This window comes from Thunnus maccoyii, chromosome 11 (genome assembly GCF_910596095.1).
Source record: "Thunnus maccoyii chromosome 11, fThuMac1.1, whole genome shotgun sequence".
In the NCBI taxonomy this organism is placed as follows: Eukaryota; Metazoa; Chordata; class Actinopteri; order Scombriformes; family Scombridae; genus Thunnus; species Thunnus maccoyii.
Genome location: NC_056543.1, coordinates 13232279 through 13254567, shown reverse-complemented (window position 1 = coordinate 13254567; position 22289 = coordinate 13232279). Strand labels below are relative to the sequence as shown.

At 39.1% G+C, this 22289-nt stretch overlaps 1 long non-coding RNA gene across 1 annotated transcript; it reads right to left on the bottom strand.

The window, feature by feature from the left end:
- Positions 1–18618: 18618 nt before the first annotated feature.
- Positions 18619–19143, bottom strand: LOC121907460. Its single transcript, XR_006098880.1, has 2 exons — positions 18969–19143; positions 18619–18853 (listed from the first exon to the last, which is right to left on the bottom strand). It is a non-coding gene; the product is annotated as an uncharacterized LOC121907460 (long non-coding RNA).
- Positions 19144–22289: the final 3146 nt, after the last annotated feature.

Below are 22289 nucleotides of genomic sequence, written 5' to 3'. Positions count from 1 at the left end.
GTGTATATATATGTATCTATATCTATATCTATATATCTATATCTATATATATATATATATATATATAGTTAGAAAGTGAAATACAGAAACCTCAGAGGTTACTGGAAGATGTTCAGTGAAATTCACTGAGATGAAACAACAATAAAGCCACCACATTCTAACAAACAAACCTGATGAGAATGATCGACCCTATCGCCGGACAGCAACATCAATATTAAATGATGCTGCAAAACCCCAGATTATGTTCCGTTCGTTTTTGCACATGGCATAAGCTATGGAAAGCTATAGGCAAGCTATAGGCAACTAAAACACCTTTTTTAAGCACTTGCTACAGTGTGCCCTGGAGTATACTGTAGGGCACACTACTTTATGCATCGGCATTAAATGTTGGTAGTGAGTGTTAATCATGAATCATTCAATATAGATGTAATTCCTGTGGATACTGGCCTCTAATGCCTTGACTTCCAACAATGTGCTGTTATTTTGCGTGTCTTACCAAATTAGAGGGGGCATGGCATTTCAGCAAGACTGGAATTCTTAAAAAAACATATTTAGTGAATTTCTATTGCATACGTTATATATAATATATATAATAAAATATATATAAATATATTTTAATAGTCTTTAACCAGCCATTTGTCACATGGTCAAGAATTCCTCCAAAGTTTCTTTTCATACCCACTCAGATAAATTAGTGATGGCAACAGCTCATGTCTTCAGGCTGCAGGTGTGCAACATGCAAGATTTCATGTTATCTGCCTTCCTCAGATCCCCTAAAAGACAGCAAATAAAAACCTTTAAAAAACAAGCAGTCTTGCAGCTATTTTCATGCTCAGTGCTTTCTCTGCCCCCTCTGCACCCTGCACTTCACACCACTCAGAGATTAGTTCCCCCTGAGTGGTGCTCGCTCCAGGAAAATGGCCTCATTAACAGCCAACGAAGCCACACTGAGGGCAATCTGACTCTGTCTGCGATTAGGCTGCACAAGGCCCTTAATCTGCCTTGCACATGATGGACACTGGCGGAGAAATTGAAACCGTCCATGGCAGGGCAGCCCTGTGTTATTATAACATAAAGAACAGTTATTAAAGTGTCTGCAATGTGGGGGAGTCAATCCTAATAAGCTCCACAGTGCTGCCTCTGCTTTCTCTCTCCCTCTGTACTCTCTCTCATTTTCTTCTCATTCTGTCGCTCTCTTTTCCTCACATACACCCTCCTTCCAAACTCTCACTTCAGTCTCTTTTCTATGTATGTGCTATGAAAGTGCCATGAAAAAGTATTTTTATCCCTAGTGATGTTCTCTGTAGTTTTGACAATGAATATAAAATCAACCCAACTACTATATATATCAGTATTAAAAGAACACAACTAGATTTGATACTTTCTGTAAATAATCAGTTTAATTCCAATATTAATTGCTAGCTGGTGCATAAAATATTGTTTTTCAAAATTCCAAAACTTTACATTTCTGAGAATTTGAAGATAAAAACTTGTTTCAGTACTTCAGCTAGAATTTTTGCTTACATTGAAATTGTGGTTCTCTTGATGGCCTCCATGTCTTCCAGGCCCTGCTGCAGCAAAACATTTCAGACATGTGGGATATGACATGACATGGGCTTGATTTTAACTAGATGTAATGAGGTATATATGAAAATAAAAGACTTGCCTCTGTGAAACAAATGTTGTTCCACAAACCAACAGCAACATTCAGATGCCAAATTTGAAATGAGTGTTTGTCTTGACGTGCGGTGGTTTATACCATGCTATCATGAATCCCGTTCCCACTATCTTACTGGAGACAAGAGGAAGACTCACTTGTGGGTTTACTAAAGATGTTATTTTAGTGTCTTCTTTCTTTCTGTGATGTATATTGTAAATAGCATCACAGAAATTAATAATGCAAACTTCACTGTGATAGTAAGGGTTGGGATTGGGGCCGAGTTGTAAACAAATAATTATATGTAGCCGGGTGGGAAAACGTGACTGTAGCTATTAACGCCACCAGATGGCACTGTCCAAATTTGGAAAATCCCTGTGAGGGAAAAGGATGTTGGGAAACGGTTTAGAGAGGGAACCGGAAGAGAAAAGCCATCTTGTTTGCCGCGATGTGAGCATGCAATGTTTTCCAGTTATTATGGACTGTTTCTGAAGGTAAATATCATGTAAAATGTGACTGTTGATACGAAATATGAAATGATACACATTTAAGAGTAATGGAAACCTACAAATTGTAAGATGTTGTACGCTGATGTTTCTGTATTTGGATGTTGACAGACATGCAGACAGTATATAGAGCGTAGTTGTGTGGGGAACCCGAGGTAATTGTGTCCCGCCATCACTCAGATGCACAAGTCAGTATGTATTTTAGTTTACACATTCATTGTAGAATTCCAACGACTGTGAATGTATGACTGTTAATTGTGAATTTGTGGGCTCTGTGTGTTATAGGGATGAGCCACTATAGTTATTTTTGCACTCTTTTGTACTAGCCCACATATTTTTAGTTATTTTTGCACTCTTTTGTACTAGCCTACTTGTTTCTGCAGTATTTGGCAGTGGGTGATTTAACACCAGCAGTTCATGGTTATTGATACTATGACTGTACAGAATACAGTGAAGAGCCTAGGTGTCTCACCTTAAGCGAATAGATAGGTTTAAGTGTTACAGTGGATAGAGGAGAGTCCTCTGCTGGTACTGATTTTGTTTATATAAAAGGACTGCAATTACAGCAGAAAACCTTCTGCTTGTTTTATTTTAAAGCTTTCATTTTATTTTATTTTTTTATCTTAGCTGAACACCAAATTTTCCTGTTCAGAATAAAGACCCCAAAGAGATATTTCTGTGTCCTGTGCCAGTTTAATTTTGTGGTACTTTGGTCATATTTTGGTGATAAGGTGATATGTTGAGGTGGTAATACTCCATGCGGGGAGGACAGGAATCATAACTCCTGTCTCTCTTCAAGGATGATCTTTGATGTTGGATGTGGATGGCCTCCTTTCTCTGGCTGTCCACTGATTCCTGATTGGTGACTTTGACACTCTCTCTGGCCTGCTTTCAATGTTCATGCAGCTCAGTTCGCTGAAGAACATTGTGAGATGTGATTGAAAGCCCAGAAAAGCTAGTAAGAGGTATTTTGAGCTTGAATTATTTTCTTATGTATTTTGTTCCTAAAGGTCAAGAATGAATTTACTAACCTCATTCTCTACTCTACTCCTTCTTGATCTGAGTCTTTTAATAGTGGATATCTGCCGATACAGAGTCCAATCCAATACTTATATTTACATACATGTTGAGACTCAAAGTGATGTTTCAAAACTATTAAGTTGATTAAATTATTGATATGATATGAATCAAAGTTTAACGTGGAGAATGTGACCCCTGAAACTGATGTGACTGATGATCAGCTAGAGAGAAGATGCATCACTGTTGGAGTTGTGGGAACTACAAAACCACGTAATTGTAGAGTAGTGTTACAGAGTGGAGTATCTGCCTTCGCAAATGATTTTTGGCTGAATACAGACACTGTCTTGCAGAGAGCACACAAACCGGCAACAGCCAAATTTTATTTTGGCCTGTCATCAAGTTACTCAAAGAATTACTGTTAATTAGTAACAACTGATATGACATGCCACCAGATCTGTTTCTCATTTTAGCTGCCTATAAATGAGACGCTATTACTTAATGGTTTTGTCCACTACTCTTTGCTAATAAAGAAGAAAGAGGAGAGATAATATATCAGTTAGCATTATAGCTTAGTGAATCCATGTATTTTGCCATTCTGGTTGTCAGAAACCAGAGTCACTCGCACTGGTGCTCCCGAATAATTTTAACTTGTATATGCAGCGATATACTTGCATTGTAGGCTGTCATAAAGGAGAGCAGTGCTGCAACACTAGCAGGCTGAGGTGGACAAAACACAGTAGAGTACAGTAAAGAAAGGATAGGAGTCTAATTTAGCTGATATGATCCATTGCCAAGGATGCTGATCCTTATGATCAGCTTGGGACATTTTTGATGTCTAGTCAGAAAACACTCATTTGTGCATCACATTCATCTATGCAAAATAATTTGAAATAACACAAAATACTGCAATTATGTTATCACAAATGATGAACTTGATGTACTCAATGTATCCTCATGGTCAAAATCGTTGGTCATAATCCCCAGGTCTTTGGCGGTAACATACACCATGCTGCGGTCCAAGTTATCTCTTAATGGTTCGTTTAAGCCCCCTGCATACTATTGCCTTTCCAGATTGCTTAATTTGTCAACATGCCAGGGCCTTGCATACAATGCATAATTACAAAATGATTTATGTGTGGAGCAACTACCCTATAGGACTTTCCTTGCCGAGGCACAATATCGGTGATGAAACAGTGTGTAGGGCGTCAAACTGTTGAAGATTTGTTTAAGGTTGTGTCACTGGGCATAGCGATGACAGATTTGCAGTTGATCACCAAGAGAGTCTTATTCTCTTGATCAGAGTGCGTCACGATGGTCACACTCCGTGATCATAGATGAGTTATTGACCTCCCACAGAACAGAGGCTTTAGTGGAACTGCAGCAATTCATCACACGTCTCATGGCTGAAGATAAAAGACTTCTCGTAAGACTTTCATGAATTAAAGGAAACTCAAGCTTCCATTTTGTTTTCTCAACTCTTGTGTATTGTGTCAGATATTTTAAATGCAGTTTCCATTTCCATGAGTGGCCTGCACATATGAACTACATAACTACCCCAAATATGCATTCCATAAATATTTGAATGAATTAATTCACAAGAATTGTGAGAAAAGTGCAGTTCAAGGTCCAGAGTGCGACCATCGTACTTGTACATCAATTCAGAGACTGATTGACATTAGATTGAGGTCTCTGTTGTAAGTGCACAAACAAGTATACATAACTTCTTTGTTAGTCACAGGGACGACATTCTCCAGCGAAAAATTGGACTAGACAGAGCACATTGCATTCTGGAGGCGAATCGTGATATATCATTCTTGCAGGTTTGTTACCTGGGTACCCTCCCAACTTCTTTTGTCCCTAAAAACATGCCTGCCTCTGTCAGCCTTGTAATTTCTCCTGTCACTCAGAAAAAGCTCTGTCCAAAAGGAGTTTAACACTTGAAGCATTTGAAAGCTTTTTTTTTTCCCTGTAACAACACATTAACGTACCTGGTTCACTGGGACTCTTCTGTGATATGTACTTTCACATTTAATAACAACTTTTATCTCAGCAACTTTGAAGGTGAAGTTCTAAGTGAAAATAAAGTTGACATTAGCCAGAAGTGCAATTACCTTAAAAATCTAAACCCACAGTGAACAGTGCAGCAGCAAATTTCTGTGTTTTGTGAATGGCTGTTACCTTTGAGATTGAATTTTCCAAATCACTTGCATTGTTCTCTGATTTGTGTAGCTTTGGGAGCATATACACGTTGACAAATCATGAATAAACTGTCCGATTTCAGTGTTAATAGCTTACAGCACTTTTTTTGTTGCAGCTGGAGTTTATCACTTCAAATGTTAAACCAAAATTGAATCACAACGTTGCAGAGGTTTTATAATTGTCTGATTCTCTCAAAATCAGTTTACAGGTATCACCACATGGAGTTTATTCAGATAAAGGCAAAAAATGTTTTATTATTCCATTCCAAGAGGTAAGACAATCATGCAGTCACACACACCTATGTACACAAACACTTTGATAAGACAGCGGCATTAATTGAAGCCCACTTAATGTCCAGCACACATGAAACACAATGAGATTGTATCTATCATTAGTCTTCAGTTATGTGTCACTGCTTTTGCATTATGGTATGCAGGTATGTTTTATGTTAATCTGCACACATAAATATTCACTTAGGTGTGCACATGTAAGGGATTCAATCTGGGATGTGCTTTTGAGAGAGTGTGTGTGTGTACATGCAAGAGGACTATCCACAAGGTGAACTCTGCTCAATTAGGGAGAACAAACAAAATGTGTGTATTCCTCACTGTTGGAGCAGGGACAGGTCCTGATCAATAGCTGCCTCTCTGGGCAGAGCTATTAGCAAACAGCGCCATGCCTAATAACTGAGGGATGACCTTTTAGTTTAATGCTTTCTCTCCTCGGCTCCAGGCACCAGCCACAGTGCAATAGCTGTGTGGCAAGGAGAAAAGGTGAGTGTTGTTTTAGTAGTTTGTAAATGTAATGCAGATTGATCACTGTCTTGCAGCTGTTATTGCTGTTCGTCAAGGCTGCAGGGAATAAAAGGGACGGGGCTGAAGTTCTATACTAAAGTGATTCATGAACCTGCCTTTCTTTATTTATATTCAGTCATGGTATGTGTCTATAGAGGGTCTGGCATTTTTACACTTGAAGTCATTTTCATCTTTTATGCATAACTGTGTGCCATACATCACTTAAATTTTTCCATGGACAGGGAGGATATGTTTTCTACAGTAAAATGCCTACTGCCTAAACATTAACTTGAATTGAAAAGCTTTATGAAGTTAATAAAAAGTTAATTACAAGAAGCAAAAATGGCATTATGTGATTAATTTGATGTGCATTACATTTGGAAATGGACAGCTGAAATGAAATGATTATGACCCTCTCTGTGAAACAAGTGACAATGGCATAATATCAGGCTGACAAATAAGTTTCCAACCCAGTGTCTCCCAATTTCCCTCCCTGAACAGTCCTTTATCCAGTAATTCACATCCTTTCTTCTGGGGCTTTTTGAGGGAGTACTTTGCATAAAGCAGCAGATGGACATCTCCATTAAAAACCCCTGGCTGGGCTACTTCATCAGTCTGCCCATCAAACTCTTGTTCTCCCTCTGATCTCCACTCTTCCACAGGCATAACAGAGGACAGTCAAGGCTCTGGTCCCCCTGCAGTGAACACTTCTGCTGTGAGTCAAGCTGACACTCAATAATGATATCACATCCATGGGCTCTGTCTTGTTGGGGTGAGGGGTTGACAACAGTCCAGGAAAACGCACATTTATCTTGATGATAAATTGGCCCATGTTTGGCTGTATGGCAGCTGGCGAACAGCCTCAGATGTGCAGTCAGTTTTGTATATGTGTGTGGCCAACAATGAGTTCTGTGTGGCTGCTTTTCAAGAGCACTGAGAGTTTGTCGATTAGTCTCTAGATTAGTCTACTCTCCCACTGGCAACATCCATTCCATTCCAGCCAAAATATTACTTCTAGCAGCAGAAAAGTAACATTACTTGCTGTGCATTAGGTAGTAAATGAAGCAATCGAGTCTACACTGGGACAGGGTATATTCAATAGAATATTCAATGCTACTGTGTTAATGTTACTTCTTACAAATTAGTTTGTAGATTAAGTAAATAAGTCTTGCACTGTGTTAAGCAAACTGAATTCTGTAAGGGGAAATCCATAATTTTAGCGGATTTACAAGAGACTACACCATCTTGGACAGCCTTTTATTGAATTTCATCAAACATTCCTCAATATCACAAGTATAAAACAAGCAATCATGTTTATGTATGCTAATTGTTAGCTGGCTTGCACATTTGTGTCTCTACACTTGATTCTATATACATCCACATTCACCCTTTCCATCTGCTTTGAAGCAAAGCTCATTTGTATGCAGCCAACTTGAAGCAAGAGCACGACAGGCGGGACTCAAGCCGGATTAGATTTGACAGTGCCCCTGAGACAATGGCAGGTAAACAGGCACTTCACAAGAGTTTACACTGTCATTTACGGCTCTTTGCCATAGGTAGAGAAACATGCTAATTCAGCATTCCTTGCTCAAGGGATGCTTTTTGTTACGTTCTGTATTGAGTCCAAAAATGCTAAAACTAAAGCAGGCCAGGAGAAAAAATGTTCAAAAGGATTAGAAACACCAATAAGTCCTGAAAAGAAGGCTATGCATACACTTAAGATTTTACTGCCATGCAAGCTAATGTACCGAAGGGTAAATTTGACAGACCATCTGGTCAATCCAACAAGTCCATCAAGTCTTCCAAATTTAATGACAAAATACGTTGTTGGTCCATGCCCTCCAGAACAACACATACTGTATGAGTGTTTTCTTATCTGGTGCTACTATTGGATGGAAAACATGTTGCTGTTTTAGAAATAAAAAATGAATGAAAATTAAATTGCTGCTTTAATTAATAAAACCTGAAATTAGAGAGTGCAGTCCCCTGAATTCCATATAACAGTATCAAATACAACAAAAAACTTTTAGTTTTATCTGTGTAGAAGTTTGTACTTAACTACATTCAGTGATGATCACGTTCAATATATTTCAACTTGACTCACATGAACAGTCACAGTATGAAAGGTGCTGAGGCCACATCAATCAAAAGTGACATCCTAAAAATAAACATCCTAAACACAGCTGTGATGTTTGTGTAAAACTGTGAGTGTGTGAGATCTGTCTTGGGAAGTAACAGCCAATGAAGTGGGAGTGTGTCAGCTCAGCTGTAGTATCAGCAGATGGAGAGGGAAAAGCATAGATAACACAGCTGGTCCTGTGCTGCACCACTCATATTGATCACCAGGAAGTTTACTATAATTTTCCCAGCAGTTGGTGTCCTCTGTATATATCAGGACACCTCAGAGTGTCCAGATATAAAAGAACACAGACACCTTTGAATCATACACAGCAAATGACCACTTTCCACAGAAAAACAAGGCAGTCTGCATTCAAATCATAAAATATTTGTCAACATTTGTTTGCATTCAGAAACAGAGAGAAAGAAAGAAGCTGCTGATCATACATAGTTACAGTAATTTCAGTGAGAGTTATTTTCTGATAACATGACAGATAACATGGACAATGTTACTTGACAGATGAGATTCAAACAAGATGGTGGCATGTGCACACGCAGCGGCCTGGCACTCTCCGACAGTTAGCAGTTTTACCCTAAAATGAAGACCTACACCCAAACTGAGATTCTATGTTTAAGAGACTGTTGCACTGGACATTACCCTGGTGAGTCCAGCTCTATCCTGACGGAGATTACTCTCTCAGTGGAGTGCACAGAGACTAACAGCCCGGCAGAGAAGAAGCAAAGGCGACGATGCAAGAGGAAGCAGAAGCGAGGAAAGCATCTTTCTCACTAACGCCCGCTTTCTTGTCAACAAACTGGACAACATGAAACTGTGGATTAACAACCACCACATGGATAGCTGTGTTACGGTGATAATGGAGACCCGGCTGCATGAAAACATCCCCAACTTAGCAGTGGAGCTAGCAGGCCGCACCGTCTACCGTGCAAACTGCACATTGGACTCTAGTAAGACAAGAGGAGGGGGGGGGTGCGTGTATATAAACACTGCTGCTTGGACACAGAGTTTTTAATGCTTAAATGCTGACCTTTTTACCTGCCAAGGGAATTCCCAGCAGTTTTCATCACAACAGTTTACATCCACCCCCAAGTTTATGCTAAGCTAGCTATGGGCAAACCACATGATGCCATCAGCAGGCAACAAAACAAACAACCAGAGGGTATTTTTATCGTGGCAGGAGACTTCAACCACTCAAGTCTTAAGACTGTTTTACAATTTTACAAGAACATTGATATTAAAACAAGGAAAAGCAGAACACTGGACCAGGTGTATACAAATATCCCTGGAGCCTACAAGATCCACCGGTGTCCCGATCTTGGACAAGCTGACCATTTGTACCTGTTCCTTACTCCAGCCTACAAACCGCTCATGAGTATTACCAAACGCCAAACCAAGACAGTGCAGAGCTGGACTGAGGAAGCCTTATCATCACTACAGGAACACCCAGACATTGAGCACCACACCTCCACTGTATTGTCATACATCAACTTCTGTTTTGACAATGTAACCACAAAAAAGCAAATTAAAGTGTTCCTCAACCAGAAACCATGGTTCATTATGTGAAAGCCTACTGGAGACAGTCAGGAGAGACCTAGACAGAGGTATTAAAACTGTTATGAGAGACTGGTGTTGGCCCACATCAAAGCCTGCATCCCTTCTACTCTTGATCAACACCAGTTTGCCTACAAGGCCAATAGATCGTCAGACGACGCCATCTCATTACAGCTCTCACCCACCTGAAAAACCCCAACACTTACATCAGGATGCTGTTTGTTTACTTCAGCTCGGCATTCAACTCCATCAACCCAAACAAACTGTTCAATAAATTGAAGACACTAGGTCTAGAAACCCCTCTCTGTCTGTGGATCAAAGACTTTCTAACCAACAGACCCCAGCATGTCAGGCTGGGCAATTACATCTCCTCCACCATCATGCTCAACAGTGGCATCTCCCAAGGCTGCGTTCTCAGTCCACTCCTCTACTCCTTCCTCACCTACGGTTGCACTACCACCCACAGCTCCATTATCCTAATCAAATTTGTAGATGACAGGACCATAGTGGGATCTGATATCCAATAATAATGCAACAGACTACAAGGAGGAGGTTCAGACACTGTCTGCGTGGTGTAAGGACAATGACCTGAACCTCAACACGAACAAAAAAAGTCATCGACTTCAGAAAAAATAAAAAAACACACCACACTGGACTGTGCATCAACAGGAAGGAGGTTGAGCGAGTTGCTAGTTTCAAGTTCATGGGAGTCTACATATCCAAGGACCTCACCTGGAGCCTGAACACCTCCCGCCTGGTCAATAAGGCCCAGGAGCACCTCTTTTTTCCAAGGACCCCCCAAAACTGCTGATCAACTTCTACTGCTGCACGATTGAGAACATCCTGATGTTCTGCTGTACAGTCTGGTACTCTATTTGCACAAGAGGATAGTTAAAATGGCTCAGTGGATTGTTGGCTCCCCACTCCCAAACCTGAGAGACACCTGCTCGAGCCATCTCCACAAACGGGCTGTCAACCGATCCACCTTTTTGGTCCAGATTGAACTATCTAAACAACTACTGCATGGATTGGAAATTGGAACATTCATGTCCCCCTCAGGATAAATTGCAATAATTTTGGTGATCCCTGAACTTTTCATCTAGTGTCATCATCTGGTCAAAGTTTCAATTTATCCAATACTGACTGGCTAATGCTATTAATGACTAAACACTCACAAAACTAAAGACATTCCCATCAGTAAACATCTGCTCAACATCAGTATTTTACATTGTCTTTATGAGCATGTTAGCATGCTGATGTGAGCATTTAGCTTAAGTAAGTAGCCAAGTAGCCTCATGGAATTGCGAGTATGGCTGTAGACCTAGTCTTGTTAAGACTAGGTCTTTGTTTGAGATTTTGTTTCAGAGTTTTGGCAACCATGATAATAAAGGATCCTTTACTTCCAAAAAACAGTCAACACATAACACACTCACCATCCAAACCGGGAATAATGACACTGTACTTAATCTACAGAGTTGCCGGTTTATCTGTCTAGCCTACTAAATTTGCCAGAGCCAAAGGGAAATTGCACATTTTTTTGCCATGTGGGATGTTATTTTTGTTTTGTTTCTCATGGCACTTGCCCTGATATGAGCTTTCTGAAACAGTGGAGCAACCTTGCCCAGGGATCAAGGCTTATTCAATCTTCAATACTTTGGCTCCACTGAAACTATTCTATTAAAAACTTGTATTAAAGACAGTTACATAATCAGTTATGTACTTGACAATCATCTTTGTAAGATCCTTTTAAGATGAGTGGTATCTCATGTGGTGATTGGTAAAAAGATTAAAAAAAATAAGAATATTCTTCGATTTGTGGAAGCAACCAAAAACACCTCCCAGTTGCAGTTGCAAATGATCTGAAAATATTGCATCTGTGATCAGTGTAAGAGCTCTTTAGATCATTTTTTGGTGGTCTTTTACTTTCAAGAGTCCACCTGGACTCTTTTGAGACAATCTTTTTGAGAGTCTGAGGCTGATTAGAATTTATAATCAAGCTCCTTCAGGATCCATTGCATGCTGTATACACCCAGGAGACCAGCATTTCAAAATCTGAGTAATACTTCAACCAGTTTGCATTTACTTAAACACACTTCTCCAGAGAAATTACTTTACTGAGGATATATATCTTGATGATTCATTTTAGAAAGTTTTACATTAAATGAGGATGACCTGATGGCTCAGTAGTTGGCACTTTTGCCTCACAGCAAGAAGTTGATGAGTCCACTCCTGCAGCTGTTTTGAATCCTGAACCCTTTCTGTGTGGACTGTGCATATTCTCCCACCCAGTGCTTGTGTGTATTTCCAGTCTTTTCCACAGTCTGAGGACATGCAGCTCAGGTGAACTAGATAAATTCTCCATAGAAGTGTATGATTAGGTGTTAGTCTTGTTCCTGCCTTTTCATCTGCCAGTGACCCTGCACATGAATAGCAGGGGTAAAATTAATAGATGGCTGTACTGAAATTTACATGGTCTGTCATGACGTAAAAAGCTAAAATGTGCAGAAATGTAATATGCTGCAGTTTGTGCTTTGAGCGTAAGTGGGAGGGAAATTGCAGTCATCGTGCTGTGATCATTTTATATAGTATGCAACAGCAGTTGATGTGACAGATGGTGTGTGGCTGTATGTGAGAAGGTTTGTTTAGGTGTCATACAGTAATGTATGTGAAGTATGTGGGCAAAACCTTGACAGGGTAGAGCACATACACAGCCCCATAACAATTGTGCTTAAGTAAAAATATTTTATATATTAGTGCCCTAATACATCTGTCAAGCACTACTCATCTACTCTGCTTTTATGAAGCTGTAACTGCAAAGAATGAATGTTGGACGCATGAATAAATGTTCATTGTTCATAATCATCTATTGTGGAGATACATCAAACTTATACACAGTGTTTAAAAACAAAAGCCTGTCAAACACTGTTGCACTAGAAGAATAACCTAACCTTATGATCAAAATTGCTCCATTTATTTCCCCAAGAGGTTCACAGACTTCACGCTAATAAATTATTCTCATTACCTTGGGTCCACTTCCTAACAGTGAGGTTCCCTACTTGTGCAGTTTCTTTTGGAAGAACTACTGTTGGCAAACCTGTATCTCAAATATGTCATATGTCATCTGAGCACTAAGCACCCCGTTATGATAATCTGAAGGCAATTCAACATGTCAATCGCATGTCCGAATCAGTGCTAAAGTGGCTTTTATGTAAAAGTGACTGCAATCTCACTTAGACAGCACAACTCCGAACTGAATGCCATCAGATTATTGTAAAGACCACAGCAGCAAAAGGTAAAACATGCAGTGAGAGAGAAATGCACATTGTATTGGTTTTTGTGCCTAAATCTAACCAGACCTTAACCACAGCGTTGTCACATCATAAAACATAATTATTTTCTCACTGTGATTTGTAACGGTTTTGGAAATCAGACAAACAATGTCCTGCTGATAAATGTCAATAGAGGTGCCAGATTAGAAAACGCTCCCTTGGGTCATTCTGGAGTTCATGGTCAAATGACCTCTTTGTTTGTTTAATTTGGAGGACTTCATCCTGTTGTCATCCTGTCCTTCCATATTTATTGTGGCGTGACTCTGATGTTTGAGTTGGATGTAATGAATGAATGAATAGGACAAAAGGAGAGGAGAAGGAGGATGAAAACTCCAGAGCCCACAGTAAACAATCTGCGACAAACAAGTGTTTGAAGGTTATTTATTTCTGCTTTACAATGTAACCACCATGAAATAATTAGAAAATAACATTTTGTTTTCTCTTATTTGCCTGCTTTGTTTTTTTCTGCTGCTCCCTCTCTCTCATTCACTCTCTAGCTTGCTCGTGCTCTCAGCTTGTTTTTACACTCTCTTTCTCTTTCTGTCACTCGAGTGTCCTATAACTGATACTAGAGTACTACCTTGTTTTATGAATGAAGCGCTATACAAGTTGAAGCAACTTAGGTGTCTGTGTTTGACCAATCTGTGATGGTCAGACCTGCAAACTCCACCCTAAAGTTCTAGTAAATTATGTTGTTAAGATTGACAGTGACCTGTTGAAATCATTCATTACATAACTGCAAACTGAAGACATATTGGACTTTTTTTTATCAGTGTCTACTGCTCTATTTCCTTTACTTTTGTATGTTTTAAAATATGTCAATGCATACCCAGTCAAGAATTGTCTTTTAATGTAATATGTCATCTTATGTCACCAATATACATCTCACATGCAGAATTACAAGTTGTATACCCATGTTTCATCAGAAAGTGACATTTGCTTTGGTTGCTTCTGGCCCACCTTCACAATGACATCAGGTTCAGTTTCTGGTAATGGCCACTGTGGCTTAGCCTTTAATTTCCACAAGTATCATCACTTCCTCTTGTTTTTATTGTGAGTGGAGTTGACAATTCGGTAATACTCAGACCCAAACCAGCACAGAGAGAAAGATTTTGCTGCTCATCATTTGGCTAAACAAGAAACTGAGGGCGTATGTTGCTAAAACTTGGGGCAAGCACAAATGCAAATGTGAAAATGTATCTGAGGTGTGAGCATGGATGGATTACTGAACAGGCACAGGCTCAGGAGCCTCTGTTTGAAGTGACCATTAACATTTATTTTGGAAAGTCTAAGGGTTCATTTAAAGTACTGTAAAGATGTCCTGATTGTCTCTTTTTTCTTTTAGTATCAAGTATCAGCCAACCAAATCCAATCCATTTGGTTATGTTGATTTTTCTTCTTCGCATTATAGCTTCACAGCATGTCGAGACTACAGCAACATTCCACTGAAAAAAAATTTGACAGCAAAACAGCTCTGCTTTAAGAAAATCGAACATGCATCACAAGGTTTCTTGGATGGTTTCCAATAATATGTTGTATAGTGTGCTGTAGTATTTATCCTAATATCTGTGCAGAGGAGTAACAGTGTGGATCTATTGTGACACAATGGATAATATAACAAGCTTTCAAAATACAACACATTGTTAAAGATGAAATCAGTGGTTTCCAACCTTCTTGGCTTTTGACGTCTTATGAAAAGCAGTGTGTAGTTGGGGTCACATTTCAGATGTCTATGAATTGTTAACTGCTCTGCCGAACAGAGATTTTTCCCTCTAAACTTCTCACATGGTTTCATTTCAATGAATGTTCAAACGATAAAATATTTCACCAAAAATCAAAGATTAGAGAAAAAGTCCAAAAACTGAAAACAGATTTGTGTATCAGGACTTTGTTTTTTCTTCTTTCCTCTCCCATTAATCATCTCACGACCCCTCAAATTTATGTGGTGAGGGGCCCGAACCCTAGATTGGGAACCATTGGACTAAACTAGCTAACTGTATATAAAGTAGTTCAAACTAGCTCCACCTCCAGCAGCTACAACACTGATGCTTCAGTATTAATAATATAATGATGTCATATATAATAATATATCAGTCAGAAGGACAAAACAAGTACTTTTTTTACCTACTACTTACATTTCGTTGCTAATACTTATGCACTTTTCTTTAAGTAGGATTTTTCATGGAGGACTTTTACTTGTAATAGAGTATTTTTACATTACTGTATTAGTACTTTTACTTAAGTAAAGGATCTGAATACTACATACATTTAGCTCTTTTTGTCTCCTCAAGAATAAGTCTATAGGCTTCATTCACCGTATACCAATTCTTTTGGCCTATTGATCGCAGGAAGGCCACTATTCTACAGTAGTTCCGCATGGGAAAGTGTATTGACTGCAGGGGGCTGCTGTGTGTTGCAACATTAAGGAGAAAAGATGAGTGTGTCTGTCCTGTTATGATGGATGGCCGTGTGCTGCGGAGGAGCTAATTGGCTCTTGATGAGGCTGGTGTTGCAGAGAGAAAACGTACCAGGCTAGATTAGCACATTAGCAGGGTTAATCAATGAGGAAATTAAGGTGTGCTGTTTCCCTCTCACTGTTTCTCTTTTTTTGTTTTGCCTACACTTCTTTTTCTTCTATGTCGTTATCCTACTGTTCTCTCATCTACTTTTCATTCTTCTTACATAATGCTCTGTATTTACAGTATGTTTTAAAGGTCTCTCTAATACAATTTATTTATCATAATGGAAGACACAAATCTTTAAGAGGCAAATTTCTATCACACATTACAGTGACCTGTGTCAAACTGGTACTGGTATATTTTTGTGAGGAAGTAAACATGAAACAAGCAGTGATGTTTTTTTATTTATTTGCACTGGTGATTGTCTTTAAAGAAGGTAAGGTGATGTAGGACTTTTGTACAGCAATCTATTCAAATATGTTGCTAAATAATGGCTTTTGTGATTTGGATTGTGCCCTTATTTTGAATTCTACTTTCCATGAAATATTGCAAAAACACAAACATGTCTTCATTTTTTCATTGGATATGCAAACACCTCAAGAGGCACCATAACTGGTATTTGGACACATTTGGAGGGCCATAATACATATGGCAGGTATTTATTTGGTCCTTTCATATTAATTGGGGGTTATCTAACAGCAATATATGTTACCCATTTGCCAGGTATTGACCTCCAATAGCTGTGTAACTCCTGATGAGCTTTACTGATTTTTTTTTTTTTTTAAATTATTCTTTGATTTTTTTGTTCCCAAATGATGACTTTTATTTTTGGTTAGGCACACTGCTCCACAGTGTTTCTTCTACCCTCACTATGGATGAAGGTGCACTATAATGCAGAGAGCCAAATACACTTCCTATAAAGGTTGGTGACAGGAATTGGCTTTTGGAGTTTCTACTTGAAGCTACAGTATGTTGAAACTGTCAAAACAGAATAAAACACAACTAATTCAGTGAAACAGAATACAAATCAGAAAAGATGAGATACCATAAGTGTTAGACCAAAGGTATTGCAAAAAATGAAAGAAAGACAAAAAAACTGGATTCATAAAAGTATACAATAACTCTTGAATGACTTACATCATCCTTTCATGACATGAAGAAACATATTACCACCGGTGAAAGAACAACATTAAGTCCCTTCATGAAGTACAATATAGACAGTTCACAAGACATAAATATGCTGTACAGTCCGAATGAGTAAAATAAATACAGTTGGCCAAACAGTCAACAGTTACTTGCTTCATACACATTCATTTATCAAAACATCAGCCTCAGACAGCTAGCATTACGGCTAGCTTGTTTAGCACTAAACCGATCATAGAAAAACAAATTACAAACAACTGTCACAAAGTACATTGCCAGTCAAAAGTTTGGACACACCGAGGTATAAGAAATGGATTACTTACTGATGATGTTTCAACATGGGCATTTAGAGGGTGAATTAAAGATGTCTATAGCTTTGTCACAGACCTGACAAAACAGTGTATGTAATGATGGTGGTTAACTGGGAACTGCTATGGGACTTTGCCTGTAGAGGTTGCCACTAGCAACATAATGTTTAACTGAAACTAATTGCTGGTGGCAAAATAGTGTCATTTTCTCATTCACTCATTCCCTACTCCCTATATAATAGGCATTGTGTGCACTGTAGGATGGTCATTAGAAAGTAGTGTACATGACATGGACACTACTTTTTTCATTCTAGTGTGGAATTTTTAAGGGCACTATTTAGTAGATAAATTTACAGGGTAAATTACACTATACAGTGTAGTAAATATGGAGGGATTTCGGACACAGCTTGTTATAATTTCCCAGAGCAAGGCACTGAACCCCCTACCTGTTCATTCATTGTAAATCACATCTAAATCACAGCATTAGCTCAGCAGTGTCATAAATGGTATATAAATTTCAACCATTATATAACTAGATAATAGGGTTTATAAAATCATGACAGAGCCCATGAAAAAATCATCTCAGATATTAGAACCCAAAAAAAAAAGCATGATGCCTTTCATCATAGAGGATGAAAAAAGAGTGTGGAGTTTCCTTGCATTTCACCATAGCTTCTACTGAACAGAGAAAGAGTGATCTGAGCAGTGGCGCAGTATTCTAATTTAAACTCTAGCTGAACCCTGCATTTGAATTCTTTTGAAATCCTCTACAGCCCCGTCATGCAATTTTAAGCATGTCTATACAATAGTTGCCGCCTTTCATGTCTATCAGCATATCCTCTTTTTCCACATACTGTAGCATATTTCAAAAATAGATTTTGCTGAATTTTTCATCCGGTTTCATCCTCCTTATTTTCTTTTTTTCTACTTTAATTTTACATTTTCATACAACACCATTCGGTGGCTCACTTTGCCCACACTCTCACACTCATTGTGCTTTTCTAACTTGGCTCTCTTCCTCTCAAATATGTTTTTATCTTTCCACCCATGAAACGGTACATCTTGCCAATCTTCTGAATTGATTGAACTGAATAATTTGACTCTCTTTTGGTGTGTCAATCTGTGTAATAGATACAGTGATGTGTTTTCAAACCTGACAGCTACTGTAACACACAAGATGTTTCCTTTAGAAGTGAGCTATACTTTTGTTTATAACTTAAGAGACATTCCTTGCTAAATTTCCAAAGCACAAGCTTTTCACTGATTCTATCTCATATCTTAGATATGACTACTTTTGTTTTGTGGTGAGGGGTTTGCAGATTCAATGGATTCCCCAAAAAAGCTAAAAAAGAGTTAATTAAAGTAGATAGGTGTTGCTCTCTCCATCCTTATTGGTGCATCTGTAAGCACAGCAGTCATATTATTCAGTATCTATAGTCTTTTTTATGTGAATATTGTTACGTGGGGCTATAGTACAGGTGAACCCAAGTGCAGACACAGACAAGGAGACAGGAAGAAGGTAAACAGATATTTATTGCTGAGCACCGAGAAGATGGGCTGCAGGCTAGGGGAAGTTTGAGCTGGTGGCTGAGAGCCAGGAACTGAGGCTGGGGCAGGGGCAGTTAGGGGCCAAGGAAGCAGGTCCGGAGTGGAATCCGAGGAGGCTGAGTAGTGCAGGGATCCAAGGCAGAACAGCAGGGATGAGCAGACCAGGGACAGGGAACAGGGACCTGAGTCAGAGTAAGCAGGACTACAAAGGAAATGGAAAACAGGATGAGTAACTTTAATTTGAGAAACAGGCAAAAAGAACTAAATGCTGAATAGCAAAACTGATAATAAGTTGACTTGAAGCATAGCAAACTGACAAGTGGCAGAGTCTACGATCTGGCAGAGTAGAAGTGGCAGAGCTGAATATTTGTAGAGGTCTTGATTGAGATGAGGTGCAGCTGGTGTGGCTCTGCTCTGACTGTGGCACACGTGCAGACAATCACACACACACAGGGAGAGAGAAGGAGAGAGCCATTCAGGGAGTGGCAGCAGGTTAGAGAGGCACTGAATTAGTTGTAGAGGGCTTGGCAGATGATGTCCCAGGGGCAGATGTAACAAATATAAATGAAAGTGTCAAAATGACAAGTCAAGTCAGTTTTAGCTTTTAGCTCAAAATCACAAATTTGTTTCAGGGGGCTTACAATCTGTACATTATATGACATCCTCTCAACCTCAAAATGCGTGCGTGTGAACGAATCACCTAGGTTGTGTGCACACTGATTGGCCAGACTCCACTATCTGAGTCCATGATCAGGTGAAAAGCAGGGCTGACCAATCTTAGTAGTGGTGGTGCTGCACAGCACTAGGGTCCATACAAGGATTAATGCACAACACAAAACATACAGTGCTGACACTCACTGATACACCAGGGGTTCATTATAAACTCATGCTGTGCAGCCAAACATTGTTCAAACCCAAGGAATCTTATTTTAGATCCAATTAGAGGTCCAAACGTTTCCGGAGATGTCAAATATGTCAAGCTGAAAACATCTAGAATATTTCCATTTGAGGGCCATAAATACATAGTCTTGGGTTTGAATATTTTGCTGTGTAAACATCCTTTATCTTCAATGAAAAGCTAGAACAAGCTGGTAAATAATGTGTCTATGATACTGTAAGAAAGGTTATGGCAGTCTTGCCACTTGAGATGAAAAAAGGGGGAACTGTATATTTATGGGCTAATTATATGAGGAGACATGTATGGCAGACAGACTTTGACAAAACCTGTCAGCTCGACATCACCTGTCAAGCTGACAGGTGGTGGACTTAAAGTTATGAATAAGATCAGAGATCTAGGTGTCTCATCAGGGGATGAAGTCAGGGTGGTCTTGAGTCTTGAGTATTCATATTGGCTAGAAGACCAAATGCCAGCTGAAGCCAGCTGTTTGTGAATGGCACTCTCCTTTTTTCAGATGAATGGAGAAAAACAACATTGTTTTGTGAGAAAAGAAAAATACGTTTTTGAAAACCAGTAGAGGAGTCTCATTTTGGCTTTTTCAGCAAAGATGATGTTAGAGCAGTAAGAGGATGTAGCAACAGAGTGGGCATTGTTATAGTATTTTATATTACTTTATATTGGGAGAATGAAAGAGATGATCATCAAAAATGATTACATGGCGATTGGTCTATTTAGCCCATGCTAAAGCAGCTTAATTTAACAGACACATATCTCATTATCACAATCCATTCTTATTATCATCAGGATGTGTTGCTCAGTGCCAGTTCTGTCTTTATGATGGCAGGATATGATGGCCAATGAAGAGAGGAGAAAGTGAGACTGTCCTCCCAAGAAAAACAACAGGATCAGTCACTTATGGAACTGCCCCAAAACAACATATATTAACATTCAAGTGACAGAAGGCCTCTAGTAATTATGACCAAAGCCAAGGAGGAAATCATGTGATGTTATTATATAACAACAAAGTCCACATAGGGAGGAGGGCGGGAGGAATGGATGGGTTAAAAAAACATTGAACGCTAACACTGGAGGTTGCCATCTGTAACTAGTTTATTTAATTTTAACCCAAACAATGATCTTTTCCTAAACCTAAGTATTTTTTCAATGTAAACTCATCCAAACCTTAACCATAGCATTGCCAAATCAAACGTATTGGTACGGAAGGTACAGACAACTTATGTTGTCATGCTGATAACGGTTGATAGGGGCATCAGATGATAAAACGCCACTATGTCATACAGGAGTGCATGGACCAACACAGTATTTTGTTGTTTCATTTGGGGGACATGTTGGAGACAATGAACAGTAACAGATAAGCATCACAACTAAATGGGAAAGTCTTATTCTCATAATTGTGGACTCTCTGACCATGGGTCATGTAAACTTTGCACCTGCCACCTCCTATACAGAAATTTTACAGAAATCATTTCCTCATTGTTTCTCATCAAACCCTTTTCTTTGAGTCCGACCAAAAGCAAACACAGATATTAGCCCCCTGGATTAGCTAATTGCATAGAGATCAACCTCCAGGGCAATTTGCCAGTTTACCAAACTAGCTGCCAATTCATTTTCAGTAATAACAAACTTATTTTTTATAGATCATGATGTGATGTGCTTTAGATTTTAATTTAGCTCTTTTACTTTACGTACTGGGGGTCACTACAGTTTTGAGTTGTGTTTAGCTGAATATCTATGCAGGGACTTTTGAGTAAGAGATCAATGCGTGTTATGAGCTGAACTTAGTGATGGCCATCAATGTGCTTGTCTGCTTGTGAATGACTAAGAAGTATGATAAACAACGAATTTCAACAGTTTGTGCTTCATGACATTCATTGCATGATTCTACAAAAATGTTCCGAAATGCTCTGATTGCTCAGTAGGTGTTATGACTAATAATAATATGACTAACAATATGTCATTTTTGGTCATATTCAGGGCAGCTGTGGCTCAGCAGGTACTGTACAGTGTGTTGTACACTAATAACAGGGTTGGCAGTTCGATCCCCTGCTCCTCCTGTAAATATGTCAAAGTGTCCTTGGGCAAAGACATTGAACACCAAATTGCTCCCAATGGTTAGGCTAGCACCCTGCATTGCAGCTTGTTGTCATCGGTATGTGAATGGCTGAACGAGAGGCACATTTTATAATGCTTTGGATAGAAGATATTCAGTCCATGTACAATTTTCATCTAATAATTATGACCAATAAATGCACATTTTACGTCTCTTTTAGTAGGAGACAGATAAAAAAAAAGTAAATGGGACATCTGAATTCACATCTATTCCCAGTAGTGGATCAGTTAACCAGATCAGAGAGGCCTTCATCATTCTGAAGAAGCACGGTGGGGTCTTGAGGAGTCACCTGAAATGGAGGTGAAAGGGTTGACTGGGGTGTGACATTCCAAAGACTCACTCCTGAAGAAAAGATGGTGGAAATCATAGGTGAAGAGAGGAGACTCCTCTGAGACATTTCTCATTTAAAATTCTTTAGAGTTGAAACATAAGCCACCAGGGAAGAGAACACTGGAGAGGTACACACTGTCATACTGGAAATGTGCATGCTGTGTGTGTGCAATACGGTACAACCAATATATCTTTGATAAATTTGACTAAACAATCTCAGCTCAAGGGCTGCTTACTCTGTTGTTCTGAAGCTTGGAGCCTATATGCGCTGAACTTGTC